This window comes from Papio anubis, chromosome 14 (assembly GCF_008728515.1).
Source record: "Papio anubis isolate 15944 chromosome 14, Panubis1.0, whole genome shotgun sequence".
In the NCBI taxonomy this organism is placed as follows: Eukaryota; Metazoa; Chordata; class Mammalia; order Primates; family Cercopithecidae; genus Papio; species Papio anubis.
The window spans coordinates 14,406,784-14,421,564 of NC_044989.1; the positions used below are offsets into that span (position 1 = coordinate 14,406,784).

The following is a 14,781-nucleotide window of genomic DNA, read 5'->3' on the forward strand; positions in this document are numbered from 1 at the left end:
TGATTACCATTCTAAATTCCTGAACAGCAAACTCTTATTCATCTATGCTTTATGGCCGGGCTCCATGCTAGCCCCTCAGGTGGCTTTAGTCAGTTTCTTTTGTAGTTCCCGCTGTAGTTTGTTAACACCCCCAGACTCTCTCTTCAACTACAAATACCATTTATGTCTGTCTCTTCCTAGGTCTATTGGGGAAGGCTCTGTGACTTGCTCTTTTTTGCTGCTTGGAAGTCTAACACTTGCAGTAGGTGCTAAATGAGAGTCTATTCACTCAGTGGAGGAACTGGGGAAGGTGTGTGAGGAATACTGCCCAGCATCTCTCTAGGAGGTAAACCATGGTAGGAATGGGCTAACAGTGTGTATCAACTTATACAAGATTCTCCTTAAGAACCATACAGTAGAAATTTAGTTTCCATTTAGAAAATAAGCTGGAATGATGTGAACCTTCATTGTGGTATATTACACTGCAAGTGATGGGAGATTAGCTATACATAGTTTAAAAGATTTCTCCATCCTGGGTATACTGGTACAAACATTTCTTCTTGAATGAACTTTATGAGTTTCATTACTATGGAAATACAGATTTTTCTCTTCTTGGTCATTTAATTTCTGCCCAGGTGAGGTAGCTTTGGGTGTTGCAAATTTCAAAGGCACCAGAGGTTTGATTTGCAAGAATTAAAGATGAGACCAGACATTTCTAGAATAAATCACTGCAGTGAATGGGCTGTAGACTGCCAGAGATGTTCAGTCAGTGAAGAAAGAGTCTCCTGAAAACCCAAGTACTGTTTACTTTTTGGAAAGTAAAATCTCTCCCAATCTTAGTAAGCAAATTCACCTACATTCACCTACAGCACGTATTGGGGGAAAAAAAAAATCACTTTGCCTGACCGTCCAGTAGGGGGAGCAGAGGAAAAACAGCCTCCTTTGATTGATGGTTGGACCTCCAGGCTGGTTGAACAGCTAGAATAATTTGAAATGCAATTGAGCACTGAGAATGTAACTACATTAATGTCTTATGAAATACATATGCTTTTATATTGATGTGTTCCTTGGAACTTCTAGGAGGAGCACCCCTTACGTTTGCAGGGAGTTATTCTCTTAGCACCTCTGGACATTTAATTTAATCTGGTTCTGGACATGGTTAAGCTTACCTGTATCTAAGACAAGCTACTTTAATTTGGGATTTTAAACCACAATACCCTGTTGAGAAAAAAAGTGTCTAAATTCTAGAGAACTTCTTTAGAGTGAAATATTATTACTAATTTGGGATTCGAATCCAGGTAAATAGGGGTTCTGGTAAAACATTGCTTTTGCCCTGAGAGCAATTTCCAGAGTAGACAGTGGAGGAGATTTTTCATTATGCAGCCTCACTATTCTGATGCCAGAAATCAGTGCCCCTTGCATGTGTCTGCTTTATTTGTGTATAATTTTATAAGACAGGATCTATGAAAGAAAATGGGAGGAGAGGTAGTTACTCCATCCTTTACAGGCCAACAAAACAAAGGCTCTAAACCCAGATTAATTCTGCCTATGTTACTTTCTTACAGCCTTTAAGGGCTTTCTATAACTCATAAGATAAAACCCAGACTCGCTGGCAGCACGCAAGCTCTGCTCCAGTCTGTCCCGTACTCCCCTCTTCCAACCCCAGCTCCCAACCTCTGAAGTTTCGCCCCCTGATCTTCATAGCACATTCTCACTGGGAGGCATCTGTACTGGACCACCTACCTTTCCCCAAAAGCCTAGTGATCGTATGCCTTTGCTCAAGCTGTTTCACTTGTATGGAACATTCTTCTTCTCTCCTTGGCACATGTAAAAGTCCTGCTTCTCCTGAGTCCTGGTGAGCACCCTGTTCACTTACCAGCTGTTCTGTGAAGCTTCTCCTTTTCCTGCAACATCCCCTACAAAAACAGCTAAAACTAGCCAAATTCATCCTCTCCCATTTGAACTTCTGGTGTAGCACTTTCTTCAAACATTTAATGATCATGCCATCCATTTAATATTCCAGTTTTCATCCCCTAAACTATGTCAAATATAATCTATTTAAGTTAATGAGAACCTGATTGCCTTCTGAAATAAGTGTGAGGAAGGTGTCTTGGCACTTTGATCTTTGATTGGTTAGTAACTAGTATCTGGTCCTTAGTAGGTCCTCAATCAACGCTGACTTAATTATCTGAATCTAATTTAATTCAAAAACAACTATTCTACAACAAGAACAGTAAGTTATATTTTGAAATTAATGTCCTAGTGGGAGATAAACTCCTTAAACATCTGTTGGGTCCCTAATAAAGGCAAGCATTTTTTTTTTTTTTTTTTCACATGGATACAAAGCATAGTCTAGATTTCAAGAACAAGATAGGACAAAGGAGACAGGCCCACTATTAGCTATAATCCATTACAGCCTGGAATATAGGTAATTACCCAGGTATAATTTTTTAAAAATTACCATAGGAGGTCAAAGGAAGAAACACTTGAAGGCATACATCAGCTTCAAAAATCAGTCATTGACTGGCATAGAGTATTTGGATGATTCTTCTGAGATAATTACACAGTTTTGTTAACTTTTTATTATTAGGTGGAAATGTGGATAAATATACCTTCTTGTTATTTAAATATAATAGACTATCTTCTGTCATTGTATATTAAATACTATTTTTAGGGTGAGTTTGGTCTTATGAAGTCTGTAGAAGTACAGCTTAAATGTGTTTAAGTGAAGTCCTCTTGATGTTGAACTACCAAGATCAGATTATTAGCATTGGATTTACCAATTAATTCACCTCCCAGTGTATATTTGTAGACAGGGTTTTTGATTGATAGATGGATTGGTTGCCTAAGATTCAGTTCACAGGGTTGGGACAGGTTCTTTAATGGGTAACTGTGAACATACAAGAGCTTCTTGGAAGGGGGCCGGACCCAAAGCAGAGATGAACTGAGAGGAGAGCCTCACCCAAGGAGAGAGGCTGAGCTGATAGACAGGAAGACAGGGCCACAGGCCAGTGCTGAGGAGCTAGGGGAGCTACAAAGAGAAAGAACAAGCAGGATGTTGGAGCTATGAGGACAACCAACAGATGCAGTGTGCAGAATGTTTCAGGACCAAGACCCTTTTCCAAAGTAGAAATAATAATTGAGGTGCAACAATTGCTAAAAGAGAATTAACAACTCTAAAAACTGGTATTGGCTCACAATCTATATAAATATTTCAATTTTAAAGCATACTGTGTTTAATTTAAAATGGCCTTCTGAAGGAAAAAGCAAAACAGAAAACCTGTTAACTTTGACAGTATTCTTTCAATAGAAATAATTGCATTTCTTTGAAGAAAAACAAATCTGAGCTTCTTGTCCAAAGAAATCTTGAATTTGCTCATGTGTTTCCAATGGCTTTTGGCACATAGCATCGGCTCTCTAAATGCCTCTAATAACTACAGTAAATGTCTCTATGAAATTCGGCACATCATACAAACGAAATGTTCCTTCTTGTGTGCAATTCCCATTTACTTTCAGAAGGAGAAATTCCAGATTATATACAAAAATTGGTAAGTTTGCCAAAATATCCAGGTATATAACCGTCAGCTACTGGACTACAATTCCTTAATGTTAATGAAATACAAAGACAAAGAGCTGACTTTATGCATTTATTTTAATAAGGCTGTGAAAACAGTCCATTTACAGTGTACAAACCCCTTGTCTTTTAAAAATGCTAGACGGAATCTTTTAATAAATTAAATTTATCTGCCTGTCAAATCTGTCAAATTGACAAGAACTCTCAAGGAGTATTGCTGATGTTGTAGTTCTACTTTTCCAGTAGGATTACATTTGGAATTTAATAAGGGCTGCTTAGAGGAAGAATATCCATCAGAGTAATTTTAAGTAACAAATATTTAAGTCTCCAACCTTATAGCACCACAATGATTTTGTTTCCTTTGAAAAACCTTTTATTACTTACAAGAGTGTCCTGAATATCATATTTGCTTATAATGATGAAATAATGTAAGGAGACAACTAAGTCTACATCATCAGAAGAATAATTATTGACATTTGCTCAGAAATGTGTAGCTTACATAGTCAATTGTCCTCATGACCAACCTTGTGTCTATCAGGTCTTACTGTTCCCAGCATACAAATAGGGGCACTGAGGCTTGGAAGGGGAAAAACACCCAACTCAGTAACACATATCTTGAATTTAGTAGAACCAGCACTTTAACTCAGGGGTTCTGATCAAAACATTACATCTCTCTGAACCTTATAAGATTTTCCTGGAATAATCAAATGTCTCCCTCCACCTTTTTCTTATAGAACAAAACTCATTTAACGTTTTCAGTGAATGCATGGGAGTATTTATATCAAAGTTCTAGTAGTGGCCACTTAATGAAGATGAGCTCTTAATTTTTCAAAATGATCTACCTTAGAGAGGTAGGTATCAGGGTATTCAAAAAGGCAAATCCATTCAAACCCTGGACCAATTGTGTAACACACAGTAATCACCTATAATTGATGTCCAACCTCCTGGAATGAAAGTCTCAAGTACATGTTCAAATATCAAAATGGAATCAAGCCTCAATTTTCAGATTCCTTTGTTTTTCATCCTCAACTTTAGAAACAGAGGTGCATCTGTTGGATAATAGTCAACACATCTGTGTTGGTAACCAGGGGTCCAAGGTAATTCTCAAAGGACTTTTCATTTATTCATCAATAAATATTATGCTGTTGATCATGTGTTGGGAAAAATGTCTTTCAAAAATAAGCTGAACAAGAAAAAATGTCAATGCATAGCATGCTTTTAATTTCTTATAAGAAGTTAAATATTCTGGATAAAAAGCATATTTGCAATTCTAATTAATTTTAATTAAAATTTTTCCAGCAACAACCTGCAATAGTTGTACAAAATAATGACTGTTTAGTGAATGGCCAGGCCTAATGTCAGGGTAAATGACATGAGACAGGCCAGGCACAAATCTGAATGACAGACCTATTTACACATATAAAGATCCCTATTTAACTTAGCTAGGAGAGCTTTACCATGAGATGCTGCAGTAAAACAAGTTACCTATGACCATTCTCATGAAAAAATATCTGGTATCCATTTCTAAATGAGATTAGTTATTCCTCATGAACCATGAACTCACATCAAATTAGACCCAAATAAATGAAACCCACTCAGTAAATTGTCTCAGAGAAAGATGGTATATGGGAAAGGACATTGGACTTGAAAAACACATGGCTACACATCCAGCTCTTTGCTTCTGGCTGTGTGATCTTAGACTAGTCACTGCCCTGAGCCTCTATCCCTCAGCCTTTTAACAGGAGACTATGAACTCTAACTCACAATGTTAGGATGAAGTTAATTAAATGTCTATAAACCTGTCCACCCACAATACTTTGTACATAAAAGGCAATCAGCAGACATTAGCTGAATTAAGTTAAAATACTAAGTGAATTTTCTTTTATCACTGAGATTGCAGGTTTCCTAATTTTTGAATGTGTTTTATTTGTCTCCACTTAGGTGATAAATCTTTGGAGAGAATGAGTCTTCTCTTACTCATTTTTTAACCCCCTTAGCAGAATTTCAAACACGAAGTAGTTCAAACACTTCTTGATAAAAGTCAAAGGGCAACTAAAATTGTACTCAAATAGAGGTGCTCTGAGGACAATGAAAATGGGTGTTTCTTAGAATGAATATATGAACTACTTGCTATGGACTCAATATGTATATTCTCCCCAAATCCATATGTTGAAATCCTAACCCCCAAAGTGATGATATTAGGAGATGGGGCCCTTGGGAGGTGTTAGGTCATGAGGGTGGACCCCCTCATGAATTGGATTAGTACCTCTATAAAAAGACACTTAAGACCTTGCTTTTTCTCTCTATTATCCATGTGAGGATATAATGAGAATATAGCAATCTGTAACCATTAAGAGGACCCTCACCAGAACTTGATCATGCTGACACTGTGATCTCAGATTTTCAGCCTCCAGAACTGTGAGGTATACATTTCTGATGTGGATAAGTCACTCAGTTCATGGTATTTTAACCCAAATGGACTATGACCCTCTTCTATTAAAGGAAGTACAAATACTTCCTCCTAATATTTAATTCAAGGACTGCATCTGAGCTGCACTGAAAGTCTAAAAATAGTACCCACAGCTGTGTTCCCATGGCCAGAGGGTTCTCCAGGCATTATCCTCCTATCCTTCACCGAGAGCTATTGCACTCTCATCTATGTTCTGCTTTTAAGGACTTCCCAATGCTTACAGTTAACTTCTCCGTCCTTTCAACTGAAAACTCTATTGCAAGGTTTATCTCTGTTGTATATTGGAGGAAGATCTTACACGCGTGACTCTTTATTATAAAAGTTATGTTTTTATTTGTGTGTTTACTCAGACTTTTAAAAGTGAGAGGAAATTGTATAAATATTGCATTCCTCAGTCTGTAGAGGCTTCAGTTCCTCATAGACTCTGTCTCCCCTTTGGAGCCTCTACCTATTTCATTAGCACAGCAGTTCTCAACCTTCTTGGTCTTAGGGCCTTTAAATTATTGGGGGGGCCAAAGAGCTTTTGTCTATGTAAATTATATTTATCAACATTTGCCACGATAGAAATAATACTAAGTTTTAAAATATTAACACATTTTAAAATACCAAATCACAAACCTATTACCTGTTACATAGTGATACTTTTTATAAAAATAACTATATTTTCCAAAGAGAAAAGTGAGAAGAGTGGCATTGTTTTACAAATTTTTTTTTTTTTTTGCAAATTTTTTTAATGACTATTTTAATAGAAGACAACTGGATTCTTATGTCTGCCTTTGCACTCAAACTGTTCTCATATAACACATCTTGTAAACTTTGTCAAACTCCTGTAAACATTTGTATAAGAATTAGAATAGAAAAGCCAAAATGGTAGAATTGTGAAAATGGTTTTGAGCTTGTGCATCCTGTAAAAGAGTCTCAGGGACCCCACAGGATTCAGGACCACACTTTGAGAACCACTGCAATGAGATCTTGCCTAGCTTTCCAAGTAGCCTCCAACTAGCTTCTCCTGGTGCTCATACTCAGGACGTCCATCTGCCAAATCATCACATCAGTGAAATACACATGCAACTGGCATGAAGTAATACAATCAAAACTATCGTGTTTTTTTTAATCCTACATTTATTCATGAAGGTAGTTTCTCCCCTATCACTGGGTCAAGTCAGGCCAGTTCATTAACTTTTTCTCTTCTCTCTTAGGTAACAGAAAGTTCTATGGTGCTCCAAGTTGCAGAAACAAAATCTCAAGTGGTGCTTGGAAAGTCTATACCCTTCAAAGAGTCCATTTACAACTTTATTAAAAGTCCTGGGACTTGCCTTTCTCCCAGTGGGAGCAGTTTTGCCTGTCTTCACTTTTTGACCTATGTTGATAACTCTAGACCCCACTCCTCTAGAGCATGTGCGTGTGTAGGGGTTGGGGGAGGGGGGATGTAGAGAGGATGGTGGAGGAAGGCTGGTAAAGCAGTCAGGAAATGTATGACTTCATTGGCACTTTCAATAAAAACATTGTGTTTTTCCTGTGCCTAGCAGAATTTTAGAGCTGGATCTTTGTCTCATGGATGCTCTTAGGAGACCCACCAAGCACCAACCCCTGATATTGCAACTGGACCCCTTGACCTGGATGAATGTATTCTTTTCAGCAACCATATGCTCCCTCCTGTTACCAGGCAAGGTAAGAAGCAATTCCTCTACCTAGCAGCTCTGCTGGGTGAAATATCAGGAGATCCCACCCAAGCTTTCTCTTGCATGTAGCCTATATCCAGCATGGGAGCACAGGCTAATCCTACAGTTGGCCAGCCTCTTGTCCTCTGGATATCCTGGGAGCAAATCCCAGTGAAGGAATCTCCAGTGGTTCCCTGAAGCCCTTTGTGCTAGGCCTGAGGTGAGACAGAACTGCCCCATCTTATGCCCAGGAGACCTGGGAGGACTCACAGTGCACCACCGTCCTCAAAACTTCTCTCTCCCTGTAGGCGGCTGTGGTCTGAATCTTTGTGTCTTCCTAAAATTCATATGTTGAAATCCTAACCCCCTAGGTGATGATATTAGAAGGTGGGACCTTTCAGGAGTTGACTAAAACATGGGGGAAAAGCCCTCACAAATGGATTAGTTCCCTTATAAAATAGGTCCAAGGAAACTTGCTCACTTCTAACACCATGTGAGGACACAGCGAGAAGGCACCATCTATAAGCCAGAAAGCAGTCCCTCACCAGACATAGATCTGCTGGCACCTTGATCTTGGACTTCCCACCCTCCAGAACTGGGAGAAATAAATGTATATTGTTTATAAGCAACACAGTTTATGGTATTATATCATAGCAGCCCAAACAGACATTGTATTTCCTCAATGTTGGTTTAAGAGTTCTCTAAACCAGTTTCCTATTATTATACTGTGGATGTTTCTAGCTCTCAGTATAGCATTCCACCTCTTTTCTATCTCTAGTGACTTAGTCAAAGCATCTAGTTGAACACCCTGTTATTTAAAGAAACCAGCATTCACTGGCTGTTCCCAGTTCCAGGGACTCAGGTGGCTTCATAATTTGTCCTGTTTCCTTGCACTTAGGAAAAGTACTGACAGCTCGTAATTGGTTGTATTTCTTAGGATATTTGCATTTAAACTAGAAGTAATGCTTTATTTTCTTGGTATAATTTGTCTTACATTTTTGAAAGTAATAGCTATTCATTAAATTACATTTGAAAATGTAGGAAGAAAGAAAAAAATTGTCTATAATTCTACCACTCATATAAAACCACTATTCACATATGTGTACTTTCCTCTATTAACCTTTCAAAGCATGTCTCAATTTTAATTGTATTCACACAAATACAATTTTATATCATACATTTTACTTATTAATATGCTATTAGCATCACCAATGTCAATATAAACTCCATGTAAACATCAATTTAATGGTTGCAAAGTATTATATCAACTGGATATGCCATGGATTATTTAATCACTGTATTTATTGTTAAATATTTGCATTGTTTACACTGTTTAGTATTGAAAACCATGCTGCAATAAATATCTTTGGATACTTTTTTCTTTATTTTGGGTTATTTCCTTAGAATATATTTCTGGATATGGAGTCACTTAGTAAATGAACATGAAAGATTTTAGGATACACACACACATTTATGTGCATATACACACACTGTTTTGCAAAAAGCTAACATATGCCTATGTTCATGGCCTATCACAATCATTGATCTGTGAAATCTCACATTCTTTATTGATTGATTTCTTTTTATTTACGATCTTAATTTTCATCCCCCTCATCTTCATCATAGGACCCCAGTCTAATTTGCTTAATATATATCTATTTGTACATCATCATATTAGCAAGAATTTTTGTGTGTACGTACTGTAAATGCACACAAATGATGATGTTGTGCTATGGATCTCCTGGTGTTTCTCTTTTTTTCACCTAGCACTCGGTTTTTAAGATCTGTTTACACCATAGATCCATCTCAGACTACTGAGTGCTGCCTGATTTGCTTCTACGCATCCATTATGCTATACTTCTCTAACTAGTAGACTTCCCTGGACTGTATCTAGCTCTGCACTACAACAAATAGTGCTGCTATAATTTTCCCTGGTCCTTGCCACCTCATGGGTAAGGTGTATATACATGAGAATGCTAGGCCATAAGACATACATACACCTATCTGTACTAAGTACTGCCTGATTGCTTTCCAGAGTGATTCTTCTAGTCTGTGTTCTCAGCAGCTGTGCATATGAGTCTCTGTAACCACAATTCCCATCCATACTTGGCATTATCCATCTTCCTGATTTTCCCACTCTGGCAGTTGGAAAGTGATATCTCGCGGTTGTTTGCATTTGTATTTCCCTAAATACCAGTGAGTTTGAGCATCTTTTCATATGTTTGTTAGTCGTTTGTGTTTCTCTGATCTGATTTGCCTGTTTGTATCTTTGTCCATTTATCTGACAGGGTTTTCATTTTTTTCTCATTATTATAAATATTAATAACGTATTTTACATTTTTGATATAATTTTATATTTTTTTGAGCAACTCTTGTGGTTCTGTTTAATAGGATGATTCACAGATCTTTTTGTTATATCTACGTTGAATGTACATATTGTAAATTGGTGATAAATTTATTTTTTGATAAATGCTATTAATTTTTATATATTGATTTTATTCCAGTAGTCTTGGACCTTTCTTTTTTGTTTCTTAACTTTGTCAGTTCAATCATATTTTTTAAAAAATAAAGTCTGCACATTGGAGACTGAGGCAGGTGGATCACAAGGTCAAGAGATCGAGACCATCCTGGCTAACATGGTGGAACCCCGTCTCTACTAAAAATACAAAAAATTAGCCGTGCTTGGTGGCATGTGCCTGTACTACCAGCTATTCAGGAGGCTGAGGCAGGGGAATCGCTTGAACCCGGGAGGTGGAGGTTGCAGTGAGCCCTGATCACGCCACTGCACTCCAGCCTGGGTGACAGAGCGAGACTCTATCTCAAAATAAAATAAAATAAATAAATAAATAAATGAAGTCTGGTTTTTCCCCTAGAAATTGACAGAAGCTCTTTAGAAATTGGGAAAATTAGCTCTTTGCTTTAACAAGGCAAATGGCTTATTAGCCCTTTGTTTGTGAATGTGTTACAATTATTTTTGCCTATATTTTTGGTGATTTTGCCATACCATTATGAAATAGAATGTATCAATGTTTTATTTTGTATCCCGCTTACAAAGGCCCTAAGAAATTATCTTGTGCTTTATTCTAGTAGGTTTACATTTTCATTAATTCAGATTTAAATATTTAATTTATTTGCAGTTTATACTGTTATAAGAAGTGAAGTATAGATCCAAATTTATTATCATATTGGCTGCACAGTTGAATAAGCCCTCTTTCCCTATGGATTTGAAATGTCCTATTTATCATATTCTACATTTTTTCATCTATATGTGGGTCTATTTCTTAATTTTATATTACTTGTCATTGGTCTGTGTTTTAATGCTTTAGGTTTAGGCCATAAAAATTACTGTAGCTTTAGTTATTATTTTAAAAGCCAGTAAGACTGATCATCCCTCAGGATCTCCTTTCCACAATTTCCCTGCATAATTTTACTTAAATATTTTATTTCATTTTATTTGTTTTACTATACTGACTAGAACATCCAGTATAAGATTAAATAGAAACCATGTTAACAAGTACTTTCATATTGTTGCTGATATTAAAGAAAGAGCTTCTAAAGTTTCAACATTAAGTATAATGTTTACTGTAGATTTTTGGTAGCAATTCTTTATTAAGCTAAGGAAGTTCTTTTTATTTTATTTTTTTATTTTATTTTATTTTTTTGAGACAGAGTATTGCTCTGTCATCCAGGCTGGAGTGCAGTGGGGCAACCTTGGCTCACTGCAAGCTCCACCTCCTGGGTTCACGCCAATCTCCTGCCTCAGCCTCCCGAGTAGCTGTGACTACAGGTGCCCACGACCACGCTGGGCTAATGTTTTGTATTTTGTTTAGTAGAGATGAGGTTTCACCATGTTAGCCAGGATGGTCTCGATCTCCTGACCTCATGACCCGCCCGCCTCGGCCTCCCAAAGTGCTGGGATTACAGGCGTGATCCACCGTGCCCAGCCGGAAGTTCTTTTTATTTCTACTCTTCACTACACACCAACCACAAAGTAAAGTTGAAAAGACTGACAATACCAAGTGCTGCTGAGGATGTGACGTCCCTGGATCTCACATACATGGTTAATGGGCATTTAAACTGATAACAATAGCTTTGGGAAGTTTCTGCTAAGCTTGGAAATACTCATACATTGTGACCCAGCAATTTCATTCAGTTATGGATCCTAGAAATGTGTACACAGGTGTAACAAAAGATGTGTACAAGAATCTTAAAAGAGGGGTTATTACTCATAGCAAAAGACTGGAGAAAACTCAAATCTCCAACAGTACAGTAGACAAATAATTTGTGCTGTATTCATATAGTAGCATGCTCTACAGCAATAAAAGTCATTGAATTGCTCTTGCATGCAACAATATGATGAATCTCATTAACATAATGCTGAACAAAAGAGTACATAGTACTCTGTTTACGTCAAGTTTTTAACATAACAAAACTAAGCTATGGTGTTATATATAAAGATAGTGGTTACTTTTGGATAGAACATAGTAAATAGAAGAAACATTAAGGGCCCCTCTGAGGTGCTGATCACATTCTGTTTCTTAATCTGGGTGGTAATTATATGGCTGTGTTTTTATTTATTTAGATACGCTTTTAAAATATTTAAGTTTGTCGAATGAATAATTCAATACATGAAACAATGAAATCCAGTGTAAATTAAATTCAAAAAGACTCTTGTATTAGAAATGAAGAAATATGTTTGTTTTGTTTTGTTTCATTTTTGCCTCGTTCTCCCTGTAATGAGCTATGAGATCTTTCATCAGGTCACTTTTCCACTTTGGACCTCTATTCCTTATTTCTCAAAATTGGAGACTGAATTAAATGATCTTTAAATATCCTCCAAGTTCTAAAAGTCTATAAGACCTGTTTCAGATGTTACTTACATTTATAATTTTTATGAACTTTTATTGAAATAACTGGTGTCTTTTGTAATCCTTTATATTCATTCGGCAGCTTCCCATTATCCCTTGGCTTTCCTAACAGCTTCCCATATGATCCTATTAATACAAACTGCCTGTGCCAATCAATAACTATTTTTCTCATTCTAAGTTAGCTTTTTTTTCTGGTTTATACATCCATTTTTAAAGAATATCTTAGTCCATTCAGGCTGTTATTAAAATAACAAACTATCATAAACTGGGTAGCTTATAAACAACAGAAATTTATTTTTCATACTTTGGAGGCTGGGAAATCCAAGATTAAGGCTGTGACAGATTGGGTGTCTGGAAAGGACCCTCTTTCTCATAGACACCTGTCTTCTCACTCTAACCACAAATGGCAGAAGGATTGAAAGGTATCTCCAGGGCCTGTTCCATGTAGAAACGAATTCCATTCATCTCCCCAAAGGCCTAATCACCTCCCCAAAGTCCAGCTTCTTAACATCCTCACTTTGGGGTTAAGAACTTCAACATAGGAATTTTAGGAAGACATAAACATTCAGAACATCGCAGAGAGTATGCTTGACACAAATCTTTCCCCATATATTTTTGTACCTACAAAACTGAGAAACAGCTCTAGTGACTCTGTCTAAATGACCAGCTTGTTTTGTTAGAAGACCACATTCTGGGCCATAAGGGAAATCAATGAGAAGAATTCCAAGTCTTCCACTGATGGTTCTTGATCAGATAGGATTGAAGACACCAGTACTATCCTACCCACTATTCCCGTGACAAAAAACTATTAGCTATATGCCATTAACCACTCTCCCTGTCTATAGTAAGAGCAAGTCTAATATTGAGTTCTCTACACAGCTTCCAAGAATAAACACTATTTATCTTGCATCTTGGTGTGACTAGGTTCTGAAAAATGAGGTGTAAACAGGAGTGATGTTCGGTTTCCCGCCTGGGCCCTGGAGGGATGAGGTGTGCCCCTCCCAACTCTATTTTCTCTTTCTTGCTGGCTGGCATGGGATGAAGTACTGTACAATTTACGACTTTGTAGACAAAGAGAAAACTCTGGGAATGTTCGAGAAACTGGATCAAAAGGAGCCTGGGCTCCTTAGAGATTCAAAGCCCACAGCTGCCATCTCCATGGCATCTTCAGCCTTTTTGGAAGAAGCAAATAAATTTCTGCCTTGTATATACCACTGTTATTTTCCATTTTTGTCACAAGGTACTGAAACTATATACTAACCAATATACTCCTTAAATGTGTTATTGGAACCATTACTAGTGACTTTCTATAACATGCAGATTGAACTAGACAACTGTACTATCCTCTTTCCTAAAGTTTTTAAGTTTAATGTTAACATTCAAGACAGGACTATTCTTCCTCTCTTCTTAACTTGGCTCTGTATCTTGCAAGAGGCCAAACATTGTAAAAAAGAAAATTCAGCGTTGGGACTGATACTCAAACTGACCTTGAGATACTAACAAATGAGTCAATTTATCACAGTCTAGGCTTTTTGGAGGACTATTTTCAGAAAATACCTGCGAAGGAGAATAATTAAAAGTGTAGGGGTCAATAATCTAAACTCATTAATAGCATTCATTAAAAAACAAAAAGCATGGTTCTTTGGACTGGGTAGTTAAAGGTGTTTTGAAATTCTCTTCTTAGAGAAACAACGAATGTCTCTTATGGCAAAGACCAGAAAGAGAGACGTGGAGAGGTGTAAAATTAAGAAGAGAATGAGAAATGTGTAAATGGTTAGAGATGGAGAATATGTAAGGCATAAACACAATATATTTTGCAAAACTGATCCATCTTATGGATAATAGATTATTTAAGAACACAGATATCCTTTCTCATACTTATTGTTTGGTACTACTGCCACCAAGGGAAGAGGACACAGAGGATACTGCACTCAGTTGTTATTGATTCAACATTTCCTATATGCTGAGCATTCTTCAGGTGGCTGGTGAACAGAATAAAGTATCTGCCCTCATGGAGCTTACACAGGGGAGACAAACAATAAGTGAATACACAAAAATATATCAGATAATATGAAGTGTCCATAAGTGCAACAAATAATTTTAAACATAAGTGCAACAAATAATTCTAAAAGTCCAATAAATACATAGTGAATTATGTGATGGTGAAATGTGCTGTTTTAGAATGAATGGCGAGGTCTGCCTCTCTGATCAACTGATACTTAAACAGAA

At 37.0% G+C, this 14,781-nt stretch overlaps 1 protein-coding gene across 5 annotated transcripts in view; it reads left to right on the plus strand.

Annotated features, from left to right (window-relative positions):
* LRATD1 (LRAT domain containing 1) overlaps positions 1–14,781 on the plus strand; it is a 43,584-nt gene that overhangs the window by 9,081 nt on the left and 19,722 nt on the right. For 2 of the 5 annotated variants that reach the window (XR_002516530.2, XR_002516529.2), the window contains exon 3: positions 7,553–7,694. The gene's annotated coding sequence lies outside the window, so the exon portion shown is untranslated. Of the gene's footprint in view, positions 1–7,222; positions 7,506–7,549; positions 9,068–14,781 lie in introns of those variants that run through there. The other 3 variants (XR_004178379.1, XR_002516527.2, XR_002516533.2) reach the window with 3 other exon arrangements.